The following is a 15,984-nucleotide window of genomic DNA, read 5'->3' as shown; positions in this document are numbered from 1 at the left end:
CAGGAGTCCGAAACGTCCACCCCGCAGAGAAAACAAACGAGGTCCACGATGACTGACCCGCAGAGCGATGTGTCCTCCGTCGGCGACGAGGACGCGGGCAGCCTCTCGGACGTTTCTCTCAACTTCCCGGCCTCCCCGCAAGTACGACACGCTCCCGGCGTCCGCCCAAACTCCTGTACCAGACAGGAAAAAGACCCTATCCCTATCAGGGACCGCGAACGGGACGGTTCCGACGCACGAAGGGGAATCCGTGTCACTCCACCACAGCCTGACAGGCTCGACAAAGGCTCAATCCCACCGGGAGGCACGATAAAAAAGACACACGGCATGCAGACACGACATGACCGTAAAAATATACTCACCGAGTCCAACAAAAGAGAAAAAGAATGGTGGGAATGGACCGGCTGACATGGGGGTGAAACCCAGTGGAGTGAGCGACATAAGATGGCCAGTGCACACAGGTTAGCGCCTACCCTGACCCTAACCCTAACCGCCTAACCCTAACCTTAACCCTAACCCTAACCCTAACAGCCTAACCCTAACCTTAACCCTAACCCTAACCGCCTAACCCTAACCCTAAACCCTAACCCTAAACCCTAACCGCCTAACCCTAACCCTAAACCCTAAACCCTAACCCTAACCCTAACCGCCTAACCCTAACCCTAAACCCTAACCCTAACCGCCTAACCCTAACCCTAAACCCTAACCGCCTAACCCTAACCCTAACCACCTAACCCTAACCCTAAACCCTAACCCTAACCCTAACCCCTAACCCTAACCGCTAACCCTAACCCCAACCCTAACCCTCTAACCCTAACCCTAACCCCCCTAACCCTAACCCCCTAACCCTAACCCCCTAACCCTAACCCCTAACCCTGACCCTGACCCCTTAACCCCAACCCCCCCAACCCTAACCCTAACCCTGACCCGAACCCTGACCCTAACCCTAACCCCTAACCCTAAGCCCCTAACCCTAACCGCTAAGCCAATCCCCAACCCTAAAACCTAACCCTAACCTTAACCCTAAAACCTAACCCTAACCTCAACCCTAACCCCAACCTTAACCTTAACCCTACAACCTAACCCTAACCCCCCAACTCTAACCGCTAACCCAAACCCCAACCCTAACCGCTAACCCCCTAACCCTAACCCCCCTAACACCTAACCCCCAACCCTAACCCCTACCCCTAACCCCTATCCCTAACCCCCTAACCCTAACCCTAAACCCTAACTCTAACCGCTAACCATAACCCCTAACCCTAACTCTAACCACCTAACCCTAACCCTAAACCCTAACCCTAACCGCTAACCATAACCCCAACCCTAACCTTTAGACCCCAACCCTCACCCTAATCCAAACCCCATCCATTAACTCTATCCCTTATCCTAAACCTTGTCCTAACCCTAACCTAAATCCCCATCCCGATCTGTGGCACAGACTTTAACTCTTATTTCATATCCTGTACCACAACCCAACATGAACCTCAATTAATACCTAACCATTGAAACCCTATCTCTCAATTCAACTTGGGGTCTCAAATCCCAAATTCCCGGCTTACACTAAGTAGTCCAATTTTTAACCAGAAAATGATGGACACACAGTTCATTCTAAAACTCCTAAAATGATCTCTCTACACATAAATACAGGATAAAATCCTGAAAGTATAAAACTTGAAAAAAAGAGAAGGAAGTTTTAGATGTGCCAGTGCACAATTAACCCGAATTTGGGATTTTATTTAAGAAACAAGCAGTTCAAAAACCTAAACCTAACCCTAACCCTAACCTGCTTGTAACCTAAGCCTAACCTAAATCCCTAAACCTAACCATAACCTTTGATCCCAAGGTCTGGCCCTAAACCATAACCTATCCCAAACCATAACCTGACCGGCATAAAATAAATAAATAGTAAAATCACGGCCAACATCATCATCAAAGCCTGAATCAGGAGTAACAACTTAGGCCCAAATGACTTCTACACTCAACGCTCAACTGTGGAGGAAGCAGAAAGCCCAACCTCGGGTAGAATTACAGCCACATATCATCAGCGAAGCCTCAATCATGGGGAATGTCTTAGCCACAGTCAACTAAATACCACCTCCAACTGAATACCATCTCCACCGCCCATTGAGAACTAGCTCGTGACCCACCAACTGAAAAATCTAATCAAGTTACGCTCGATTAGACTTGTTAAATAAGCAGACCCGAAGCCGGGGCCTGCTGCATGAACAATAGCTGTGCAATAACAAGCACCGGCCTGCACACTTCCTTGGTCCCCTATTCAACCATGCAATGGATTATTGTGATGGAGGATCATTGTATTCTTACTACAACCTAACTCTAACCCCCTAACCCTAATCCTAAACCCTAATCCTAACCTAACGGTGACTGAAGTAATTACAAAGTACTAGCAATAAAACCTAAGAACAGGATCGCAACTTAACCTCAAACAAACTGTCACAACCAACAGGATATTAGCCACATTCCGTTATCTCGACATGAAACAGGAGTAGCAACTTAAAACAAAACCCACCAAACAATCCCCAAGGAACGGATATAACTATGATCAAAATACGATCCACAATTGAATGAATAAATAAATGTAACAACTCCTGACCCACCAACTAAAAACACTAACGGAGTTAGAATCTATTAGATTTGTTAAAACCAGCAGACGCCAAGCCGGGGTTTGCTATAGGAACAATAGTTGTGCTAAACAAGCGCCGGCCCGCACACCTTCCTTGGTTCCTCACTCAACCACGTGATGGATTATTGTGATGGGGGGAACTATTGTATCCTTACAAAACCTAACTCCTAACCCTAACCTAAACTTTGAGCAATTAAGTAGTGCCAATTAGATTGTTACAGCGATGTGTAATGTCCAAAAAGCTCAAAAAGAATCGGATTCCTCGCACACTATATTCATACTTGGCCAATCAAACATAATTATGAACTGGGATTCTGATAATTGTGCACCTTTAACTCACTGTGTAGGAAAATGAGGTCAACTATATAGACAACACCTTTCATGATGTATTTAATTACTACGATTGAGGTCATTATTAGCATTAGTAGTAGTAGTAGTAGTAGTAAAATACCTAGAACCCATCTTCTGTTTTAGGCAGCATTGTGTGTTGTGCTGGATGGAACATGACTGCCCTCGTCTGGCAAAACACGGGAACGGCAATTTCCCAGAAGCAGTATTCTGTTATTAAGCTTTTAAGGGCAGTGTTTAGAAGTCTATATTTGTAATAGTTAGCCAAAAGTGGGGTAAGCTGTATTAGATGCTATGAAAATTCATGTCTCTCTCTCTCACACACATCTCTCACCCCATATAGACTTATACATGACTATTTTAATTCTAAAAACAGCTACTAAACTAAAAATAATGTGCAGATGTAAAGTCTGCAAAAAATCTTAAATACATTCTCTATTTGTTTGTGTGTGTGTGTTTTTTTTGTACTGTATATGTATTTCATCAGAGTTGCTATGAGCTTATTTCTCGTAGCAGTATCTGAACTTCAAATTCTATATTTCCTTCTCTAATGTAGTGGGTTCATAATGAAACTGCCAGATTTGTTCATGAGCACCAACGTTCATGGTCATTCTCATCACTGCTCCTATGCAACTTCATGTGTTCCCTAGGTGGCCTCATCTATTACAAAGATCTAGATTACAAAGATGAAGGTAATGTATACAATTATTACATGACAACAATAATTATCATGAGCGGGACAAAAAGGGAGAGAGAGATTAATAGTAATATCATATCATAGTTCTTACCACACTCTTGGCTAACTACTACAAATGTAAACTTGGAAGAGAATACTGCTTCTGGGAAATTGCCGTTCCAGAGTTTGGACACATGAGGGCAGTCAAGCTCCATCCTGCACAACGCCGCCTGAAACAGAAGGTAGGTTTGGGCTATTTTACACAGACACAGCTCATCAGCGTTATTACTGTGCATTGCATAGTTTTCACATATCAAGGACAATACATGGACAATACACTGTTTAACAGCATTATTATTATTATTATTATTATTATTATTATTATTATTACTATCTTTTTAAAGAACATATCCTTGTGTCATGACATGGAAATGGTTTTTATTTTTTATTTTAAAAAGTTTACATTGAAATAATATATCCAGATATCTGTACAGCTGCTTTGTGACAATGTCTATTCTTAAATATGTTGGATAAACAAACAAAATGAAAAGGTTAGATAGACCAGTCATTAAATTGAACCCCGTTCAAATGAATACAGAGGCATGCTCAGACACCACAACGTTTAAAAACTAGAAATTTGCGGCGTCATAAAGGGAACAACCGTCAAGCATACCATCAAGATAGGTCTAGAACTCTGAATGTGACGTCATAACAGATCTTATGGCTCACTGCTCCGATTTCACTATATATGTCTGTGTGTGCGCCGGGGAGACCGACAGAAAGAGAGATGGTATACATCTTTCATTCCATTAACATTCTACCTTGTACATAGCAGTATATTTATCAGCATAATAATAAAGTACACACATTCTTTTCTAATATAATATTAACACTGAAATCTTCACTATTTCTGTATATTCTCGAGTGAAATAGATGAGGCCACCTACGGAACGCATTAAGTTACATAGGAGCAGCGATGAAAATATAAATATATTTCTGATGTTATTAGAAATTTCAAAGATAAAGGTAATGTAATAATAATAATAATAATAAACTTTATTTTATAAAGCACCTTTAAAAGCAGCTTCTCAAAGCACTGTACACAAAATAAGCAGTACACAGAAAAATGAAACATAAAAGTTAATAAGAACAACAACAATGTTAATAATAATAATTATTATAAAATAATAATAATTAAAAAAGACATCAGCAGTCAAATGCAAGTTTTAAAAAGTGTGTCTTGAGTAGAGCTTTAAAAATGCCAAAAGTCTGAGCTTCCCTGAGTTCAGGAGGAAGACAGTTCCAAAGTGAAGGAGCAGAGACAGAAAAAGCCCCGTCACCCATAGATTTTAGGCATGTTTATGGAACAGTTAACAGATTACACTGTGAGGAGCGCAGTCTGAGATGTGGGGTGTAAGGGATTAGTAAACCAGATAAGTAATGTGGAGCCAAGCCATGTAATGCCTTGTATATCAACATCATGATCTTAAAATGGACATGGAACCGAGCACGAGTAATATGTTCATATTTCCTGGTCCCAGTCAGGATCCTGGCGGCAGAGTTTTGAACATATTGCAATTTGTTAATTGTGGATTTAGAAACTCCGGCTAAAACGGCGTTGCAGTAATCCAGCCGAGTGACAACAAATGAGTTAATCAGCTTTTCAGCCACAGAAAATTTTAGCATTGGGTGCAGTCTAGCTATATTTCTGAGGTGAAAAAAGGATGCCTTCACAGTGCTCTGAACAAAAAAATCAAATGTGAGGCTGGTATCGAAAATTACTCCAAGGTTCCTCATTTTACTTTGGGTCTCTAGAACAGAGCCATCAACAAACAGACAGTGGACCAGCTTTGCGAATTTGATAACGGGAACCTATAAGCATAACTTCGGTTTTCCCGCTGTTCAGGCACAGAAAGTTATTGTTCATCCATGTTTTTATATCAGAAATACATTCAGAAAGAAAACAAATATCAAGGTTTTCACCAGATTTTGAGTGAATGTAGATGTATAGCATACATTATTACATTACAACAATAATTATCATGAACGGGTCAAAAAAGGAGAGAGGGATTAATAGTAATATCTTGTCATATTTCTTACCCAGAATACCACTACTGGGAAATTGCCATTCCCGAGGGTGGATACATGAGGGCAGTCAAGCTCCATCCAGCACAACGCCGCCTGAAACAGAAGGTACACTGTAAAAAAAATCCAGTAAAATTTTACGGTAAAAAAAACTGGCAGCTGTGGTTGCCAGAAAAAAGTACTTATGTAAAATAAATTTTGTAAATACAACAAGAACACCCAGAACTGGTATGAAAAGCAAATGCACTTTTTATTTAAATTCCACAAACATAGTAAATATATACGTTGGACAACCATATTCTTCTCCTTAAAACAGCAGTACAAGAATGTATTCCATGATGGCTTCAACGTGAACAAATATTTTGAATAATTACAATCTTTAGCAGAAAGCAACGCATTCAATAACCTGAATAAGACAGTACACCATTCTATTAACAGAATAGATTACTCATCAACCAAATGCTTGGAAAGCACAAACATACAACTTTTTACAATATAAGATGCTCAAAACAAAACTTCCTTGCTATTGCATGCTTGCTCTGTTATTTGTCTTTGTGTTGAGAGTAGTATTTTGCTTTCAGAAGGTTGCTAACTGACTCTCTTTAGTCTCATTGAGCAGGTAATGATGCTTTGGTTTTAGTTATAGATTTTTACATGTGTAGCTCATACAATCAGTTATTGCATTTTTATTATTTTTCTCTTTTACAAAATAAAAAATAATAAAAATGTAGTTTTTATTTTAAAATGATAATAAAAGAGAAATTATTAAAGACTGAGATTTCAAATTCTATTTGCTGTACTTGATAGCAATAATAATCTGTATCATAGTACATTTGGTTTTACATGTGTAACTCCTATAAGCAATGACTACGTTTACATGGACAGCATTAATCTAATTATTTACCTTACTCTGATTAAGATAATAATGTGATTAAGGTGTTTACATGAGTCGCTTTTAGAATACTCCTGTCATATACCCGTTTTACATGTTTTAGAACATAATTAGATTAACAGCCCGTGTCATTACGTCACCGCGCCACGCCGTCCGACGTCCCTCCAAAATTTCACGTATCAACATACAGTTCGTCTACGTTATGGTACCGTATACAGTTTTGGGTGTTTTTATTTTATTTTTACGAACGCTTTAAGTGCAGTTAATTATTTGTCATGCTGTACGTGCAAATAGACAACTGCTTGAGGCCGTGGGATATGTCCCAAATCGCGTAATTACCGTCTATATAGTAGCATCTATATAGATACATGTATTTTTCCCCACTGCAGGCCTAAAGTAGGCAAGTATACGATTTGGGACGCGGCCGAACTCTCTTGTTCGCCGTAAAACTGCCGTGTGTGATCGTGTCCTGTCGCAAAATGCGGTGAAAACTCCCACACGACGTCATAATGTGATTAAGGTGTTTACATGTCACTACTACACGTCCATAATGCGACTAAAACAGGAGTACTCCACCTGTCTTAATTAGATTATTGCTTACTTCGATTATGACCTTAATTAGATTAAGGTAAGTAAAAATGGCTGTTTACATGGTGGTTTCTTAATTAGAGTATGGTCTTAATCGGATTAAGAGTGGATTATTGTTGTCCATGTAAACGCAGCTAATTTTATTGCATTTTAATTATTTTTTTTATTTTTTAACCCCTTTCGCCCCGACACTAGCGTTCATTCCGCCGGCGGAATGGAAAACGACTTATAGGATATTTTCAATTAGTATAAACAAATGAATTATTGTATCAACGCAGTTGTAGTACAAGATTAGTCAGGACACTTGTGGCTTTCTGTGTGTACAGTTTTATGTCTGTGTGCTTATCTGCTAGTGAGCAGGGGGATGGGAAAGGGGCGGAGTTTGAGCTCCCTGCTGGGCAAACAATTCACACCTCTCCACGAAAACATTGAGACAGAGATAAATTGGAGAGCAGGAGTAAAGCTTTTTTGATAGTAAAACACCGTATACAACTGCCACAATAAAATTATAACATTTAAACCAAAGATCGGACTTGTATAAACGTTTACTACCTTACATTACCCACACAGACGAAAATCCAGTTCGCTCGCGGTTTTATAAATCATGCACATTTCCATCGGTATAAAGTCCATCAGCTTTATTGAAGAAAGCAAATGCAAACTTCCATATTTAGTCATAAATGTCCTCTTCAAAATGCATTAAGTGTTTTGGTATCCCACTCAACTGGAATTTAGTAATTAGCCATAAACGGAACTGAGACGTCATCTAAAAAAAACTAATCTGCTTTGGCGATGTTGAAATTATAATCGGGTAGTCTAACTTGATTGACACCCACTTGGACCAATTGTAGATATTCTAGCTTTCAAACAAGCCCAAACTCGACATGATTGCCCACTCATAGGCTGAGAAAATCAAACGCGTAATCAGCACAACCAAACCTTTTACGCGTGCGTCTTGAGTTGTGTGTCAGCGGTACAGGCCAATCAGCACAATGCTACAGGGCCGTGTAGAGAAACTATCAGGAAATGGCAGCTCCACTGTAGCGGGCTTCCTGCAAAACTTAATACAGCAGGTTTTTGCATGTTTGGCAGTTTTTTCCTGATCTACCGGTTTTCGCTCAGCGTGCGATTTATCGGCGTTTTATAGCGGCGGCGTGCTCTCGAAAAAGCCTGAATGCGTCACAGCTTCTGGAGGAGTTATTTCCGAGTGGTATTTGTTTTTTTTTTCTCTCGGAGAAAGACTATGTGGATTGAGTTGAGGGGCTCTATCTACCAACCCCCCTCCCCCCAGAGAAGTCAGAGAAGAGGGGTCACTCGTGTGTCTATCATTTGAGCCATTCGGAGAGCAAGTGCTCCTTCACCTGGGGCTCTGGCACTATTTTTAATAAACATTATATTTTATAAATATATTTAAGACTTTTTTGTGTGTGTGAAATTACACATTGTGTAACAGAGTTCATGCTACTGCCATTTGTTTTCATTTGGTGCCATTTGGAGAGGTTATTTTGTGCTTTGAGACCAGGAATGGGGTTGATATCAACATTTGCTGTGAAGATATAATATTTGTGTTAAAAGTAAATATTTTTTTAAATATATATATATTTTTTAAAATTCTGAATATATTGTCCCAGGTAGGCTAGGTCAAAGAAGAAATACTTGAAATAACTGCTAATTCTTGAAGTCTTAAGTGTCTACTTTCATATGAGCCATTAACCACTACTGTGGTCTGTGAGATCACAAAACAAATCAATGCTGAACACAGGTACCCCCAAAACAGACAAAAATGTCATTTTTTTGACTACCAGTAAAAGAGGCTAAACAAAAAGAAACAGAATTGTCAAAACAGAGTTGTTGATAAGAAGAATGGCGTATAATATAGTGTGAATGATAAAAAAATTAATTTCTATGTATTTACAGAAATTCTTTAAGTAATAAAAACAGCATTTTGCGGTAGTTGCTAAGACTAACCCTGGGTTTTACATGGCACAATAAGTTTATATGTGTAATAGAAAGGTATATAATTAATAATATATATCCTCTAAAAAAAAAACAAAAAAAAAACTTTATCCACACTGTATCCTAACACTGCAATAAGTTAGATATCCTGGGAAGTAGACGACTATACACTTAGTAGAATCTTATACAGTTGCCCAGGTCATGCACTTTTTAAGACTGGACTTTAAAACATGTCACACATTGCATTTTACATCAATTTAATAATAATTCCATAACACTGTATTAGTTTTTATTTGTAAAGAATTTGGAGTCATCACTTATAATAACAAATCATTACTTATAATCATGAACACTCGTCAAGTTAAGTCCTGTCTGACTCTAAAGGAGTCATTGAAATCTAAATGATCATGTAATTAATGGGAGAGACCAGGGCAGGCCTAAAATGGATTATTTTCATAGAGGTACACACATATTCTTGTTGACCATATCGTTGAGATTTATTGTTCAAAGAACACAAGGAGAAAAAAACTGTTCAAAGAGCATGCATCTGTAGTAAACACAGTGATTTACTGTTTAGTGTACTTTACTGTTGTTTTAAGGGTTTTTATGGTAAAATAATGCAGTTTTTACACAACAATACTGCAAAACGTATCAAATTTCTTGTATTTACATTAACAGTATTTAACTGTTAATTAAATGGTAATTTCATGTTTTATAATTTACAGTTTTTTACCTTTGCTATTTTACAGTCTTTCAGCATTAAAACTACAGACATTTTTTAGTGTAATTCTTAAAGAGCATACCCTCATCTCATGACATAGAATTTTTTTTTAAGTTTACATTGAAATAATATATCCAGATATCTGTACAGCTGCTTTGTGACAATGTCCATTCTTAAACACGATAGATAAACAAAGTAACTAACCAAATGAAAAGGTTAGATAGACCAATGATCACCAAGTCTCATCACTGCTCCTATGCAACTTCATGTGTTCCCTACACAGCAAATTTTAAAGTGTTATTTTCACACTCACAGTGTTCAAATTAACACTTACCCAGAGTTTATATAGGTCCACACTAAATAGAGTTAAATTTACACTGTAAGGAGTGTTAATTTTTCTACACTTTCATAGTGTTGAAAAAGCACTGGAAGTGTTCACTGTTAAGACCATTGGTGTAGTTTTTTACTGCTCACAGGCTCCATTTACACTAAGCAAGTGTTGAATCTACATTAAATGTGTGAATAGCTCAACATTAAGGGAGTTATTTTCACCACTAAATAGTGTTCATATCCAGATTGAGGTAATTAAATGTCATTGACACCCTGTATGCCTAAAAATGCATGCCTATAAGATGTGTGTACTTGTCAATAAAAGAACAGCTAACACAAGTTGTATCAAGTTGAACTTTTATTTTCAACACAGTATATTATGTAACAAACCAGCATGAATTGAGGTACAATATATTCACCATCATCACCAACATCTCTGTAGATCAAAAGGCCTGTAGAACTTCAAACTCCAGGCTTTTACAAGTTCACCCAAGTCACATCTGTGTACTTTAAATGTATGGTGATGCTCTGAGAAACATTCTGTGAAAAGTTTGTCCACAAAATTGTCGGCTACAGCCACTCTGCGCACATAACTTAAACTTTAACGAAGGATAGAAACTTACAAAACAGGACTCAAACAGGAAGTAAGCGCAGGAGTAAAGTCTTTATTTACACTTAAGGCACTGTACACTTTCACTGTGTGTCTGTTTCTGTAGTGGTTTTATTCCGAGTTAATTTTGCTTCCGTGTTTAATAGAAATCTAGGATTATTTTTGTTATCTTCTATTAAGGTGGAGAGATAGACTTTTCTAGCATCACTAAGAGATTTTCTATAGTTCAGGAGGCTCTCCTTCCAAGCTGTTTGAAATACTACCAATTACGTTCTAATTGTCGTGTGGTCTGTTTTAAGGTACGCGTTTGATCGTTACACCAGGGTGCTAGCTTTTTCTCTCTAATTAATTTTCTTTTGAGTGGAGCCACTCTATCTAGTGTGTAGCGGAGTGTTGACTCTAAGCATTCAGTCGCCTGATCAAGTTCTATGGGATCAGACAGTGATCCAAATCTAATTGATGTCTCTGGGAGGTTATTTATGAAGCTCGGTGCAGTAGCTGATGTGAAAGTACGTTTTACATGGTAGCGAGGTGAGGTGCAAATATTATGATTAATAGCCAATTTGAAAGAGATAAGATAATGGTCTGAGACAACTTCAGACTGCAGAAGTGTTACTATATTTTCTATAATTAATCTGTATATTAGTATCAGGTTAAGAGTGTGAACACCATTATGTATAACTGTTCACTCCATGTCCTGCACCCACCACTCACTCATATTAACCTTTAAATACAAAAGTACAACACATCTGAAAACATGAGCAAAAAAAAATATGAAAGTCTTAATGGCTCCCCAGAGTGTGTGTGTGTGTGTGTGTGTGTGTGTGTGTGTGTGTGTGTTTGTGGGGGTGGGGGGTGAAGGTTTCACAATCCACTATTCTGTATACTAACACAGAAATGAGCCACAAAGGTTATGGAACCAAGATTAACCTCTACCAAAGTGATGGAAAGGGCAAAGTGTGGAGAAAGAAAGGATCTGCTCATGATCCAGAACATACAAGCTCATCTGTGAAACATGGTGGAGGTAGTGTCATGGCTTGGGCTTGCATGGCTGCTTCTGGAACATTCTCACTAATCATTATTGATGATGGAACTAATTATGGTAGCAGCAAAATGGGTTACAGGAACACCCATCTGCAGATTTACAGAGAAATGTATCCAATCTAATCAGGAGGAACTTCATCATGCAGCAAGACAATGATCCAAAATACACTTCCACCTCAACACAGGACTTCATCAGGGGGAAAAGTGGAAGGTTTTAGACTGGACAAGTAAATCACCAGACCTTCACCCAACTGATCAGCATTTCACCTTCTGAAGAGGAGACTGAAGAGAGAACCTGTCGCAAACAAGTCTGTAAGTTTGAACATTTACTTGCGTCTTCCTCTAATGCCTTTCTGTTATTTAATCTAACCTTTTCTGCTCCCCCCTTTTTTGTTGCTGGATCGGGCTGCAGCCTTGAGCGTGGGCACAATCGCTGGGGGTCATTGGGTGGAGAGACATTACCCTGCCATCCGCTGGACATCATTCAGCGCCTCATCCAAGATATAAGAGTGGTGATGTACATTATGCTTCCCATTTTCAACTGAACACTGGTAAGCAAGTCATAGTGTTTTCTCCTAAGGGATAAAGACCAAACGGTTGAGTTGGAAAAACTTTTATTCATGGAACCATGACCAGCGACTTTTCCTAAAAAGGATTCATATACTCTTCCTATGTGTTCATGAACATTCTGACACGTGATTGGACTGAATAGCATCCTGTTGGATTTGGAGGTGACCTTTTGTTTCTATTTTGAGCTGAACTGACTCTCCTGAATTACTTCAGCGTGGTCAAAGAGGAATCCTGATCAATTGTTGTTTTGTTTGTTTAGTTAAATTTAAATAGTCAAAGTTTATTTTAATTATTCTTGTTTATTCAATATTACTTTGTTACACACTCACCCATAGTGAATAAACACATTTGTTAGTTAAACTGAAAACTGTCAATGCTAATTCTGTCACTTACTAAGGAGTGGGGGCGTCTCTCTATCCTGTTAGAGCCGGGGAGGGTGGGTGCCTGTAGTTAACTATACTTACCTTGTTATCTATACACACACTTCAGGTGGCTGCTGTGCTACAGAACAAATCCTGAAGCCCACCTCACCTCATCTTGAGCATCACTACGTTGCAACACAATAAGTACCAACATACAACCACAAGTTGTACACAGACTAAAAGCATTGGGTAGGGGGACTAGGATCCTGTTGCTCACTCAGTCCTCCTTAGTTAAGTGTTGAATAATTCCCCCACAAGGTGGTTGTACATCCCTTCCGCGAAATATCTATCAAAAACAGATTATAGATCAGGTTATATATAGATAGATTTTATATAGAATAGAAAATCATTACATATGTTTTCCTCCAATGTGTGTGTGTGGGGGGGGGGGGGGCATTTAGGGGGGTAGGAGCTACGAAAGTTTGAGAAACTCTGCTCTATTTAAACAAGGCTGCATATTACTGAGTGAACAGTAGGTGGCGCCAAAGCCATTTAAAAGCTATTTTAAAGGCAGAATCAGAAAAAAATGTATTGGTGAAGCCGATTTTTCTTAGAAGGAATTTGAAGGAAACAGGGCAGGTATACAAGTACATGGGGTAAGTTTTCAAATAGGGTACAAGGTAAAAAGAACATAATGTGTAGAAAGATATGGAAAGATGAATATATACATTTCTGTGTCTGCAATCTGAGAGTAATATGTACAGAACAGACAGTAGCATGAGCATGTCAGTATGTGTAAATATTCCTGTATGTGTAATACGAGTAGTGTATTGTGCAGTCTGAGAATTTTAAACCTCATTCAGTATATTGTGTATGTGGCCAATTTGCAACTCCTGGCAAAAATGATATAATCATCACACTTGGATGTTCACCCAACTTTTTTACTTCGTAGCAAATAAACAAATCACAGATATGACAAAACAATTTTTGTTTAAAAGCTGAACATTCTGGCTTCATGAAACATACCTCAAAGAAATTAAATTCAATTAAATTGTTTCAATTAATGGCCTGAATTCTCTGAGGCGTGGACTTCACCAATGAAAAACAATATTCTCCATCAAGTTGGTTCCAACTTTCTTGAATAGCGGGTGAGGTGTTTAGGTGTTACTGCTGGTTTCCTTTTGGCTTTTCTATACGCAACTCCTATTTCATTCAGACAATTTACAGTTCTGTCACAAACATTGTTACGTTATCCAATGTATTTCTGTTTGCTCTATGTGCCTTTTGTGTGTTTATGTCGGTGGTGGGCTGGGTTTTCTTTTGTCTCCTCCCCCATCTCTAGGCTCCGCCCACTGCATGTGTCATGTTCCAGCTTGCTACTGGACGATCATGTCTTGTCCACGCCTGCTTCGGCCTTGTGCGACAGGATTGGTTGCCTGCTCGCTTCCAGAAGTGTACTTAAGTCTCGTCAGTCTCCATCCCAGGGCAGATCATTGCCATTACGTTTTGTGTAGAGAGAAATGCTTTTTGCCTGTGTATGACCTAATGCCTGTTTTGACTTTGTTTATGATCTGCCCCGTTACGATTCATGTGATACCCTTGTGTATATATTACTTTTGTTACTTAAGACAGTAATAGTCACCTTTGTAAATAGTGCACTGTTAAGAGTGGTTTGTAGGAAGTCGGTGCCATTTGTGTTGATTATTCTTTTCTCTTGTTTTTGGGTTAGCTAGGGAGTGAGGGAAGACGGTGTATTTTTGTTTTCTTTTCTTGTAGGTTAGTTAGTTTTCTTTGGTAAAGTTAGAGGGAACTTTTGTTTATTATTTTGGCCTGGCCGGCTTCTGAAGATTTAAACCACTGTGTATATAAAGGTGCTCCGTTTGGAGAATAAACTAAACAAACGCAATCTTGGTCTTGCCAACCCTTTTCTCTTTTTTTGGTATGTTGCGGCCCGACCTAGACCGGGTTCGTAACAACATTGACTCCTGTTTCCATCCATTTGTTTTTCATTTGTTTTTTGTGCATATGGCTTAGAGTTTTCTATCCTTACACTTTAATGTTTTCCTTTTATAACCTTCCCATTTTGTTTATACTTGTACCAAATTTTAGACACAGCTGACTGGAAACAACCGATATCTTTTACCACACTACATGTCGGATTTCTTTCTTCAAGGAGTTTTATAATTTCCATTCAATTGAAAATTCTCTTGTTGGGGCCATGTTTCCTTTCAATTAGCCAAGTCCAACAGCTTAAGGTCTGTAAGCACTCTCTTGAGAGAGGGAGGGAAAGAGAGAGAGAGAGAGAAAGAGAGAGATAAACAGTAATAGTAATTCACCTGAAGTGGCTGCAATCAAGACACAGAGGTGGAGCTATGGCTGAAATTACTCCAAATATGGTGGGTATTTTTTCCGCTGTTTTATTGATTTTCCTTTTACTCAATACAAAATACAATCTGATATATTAACCATTAAATCCTGTTAAACAGTTTGACAAACACACTTCTACACTGCTCCATCATCTGCAAAAGGTTAATCTAGGATATATATATATATATATATATATATATATATATATATATATATATATATATATACACATACATATATAATGGGGGGGGATACAGCATGTGGAGGTGTCAAACTAACGCAACCACTTAATGGGTAAGGACTTCTAAAGGAGCAGATAAGAAAAAAAATTGATAGCAATACTTTTATTTCTTTATTTGACTATTTATGCCAAATAAAAGTGTTTAATGCACTTCACACTTGATTGTTCACAGCAAATGTATTTACTTGAGATAAATAAGTGCACTGAAAAGTGAAAGGAATGAAATTAGTTGCGCTTTGTGTTATATATTATAAAGGACAATGAGCAGAATATTACAAGGCATTATTGCTGTGGCTTTTTATTCAGCAGAAAAATTCAAGCATAAGTGTTGGCCAATCAGAAAACTGCCTTATTTTATTTTAAATTAAGAGCCAATAGGAACTAAGCAATTTGCAGAAGGTTCATTTGAACAACACTTGTGCTTTAAACTGTATACCCTAATCCTCAATGTGTGAGCTCTTAAAAAGGCTTCTGAAATAGCAACATACCTTCAGAATAAACATACAGCATGTTGAGAGACTGAAATCAGGGATAATTCAAACTATTTTAC

The sequence above is a fragment of the Ictalurus furcatus genome, chromosome 13 (genome assembly GCF_023375685.1).
Source record: "Ictalurus furcatus strain D&B chromosome 13, Billie_1.0, whole genome shotgun sequence".
Taxonomy (NCBI): domain Eukaryota; kingdom Metazoa; phylum Chordata; class Actinopteri; order Siluriformes; family Ictaluridae; genus Ictalurus; species Ictalurus furcatus.
The sequence above is the reverse complement of the archived record's forward strand: the minus strand, read 5'-3'. Positions refer to the sequence as shown.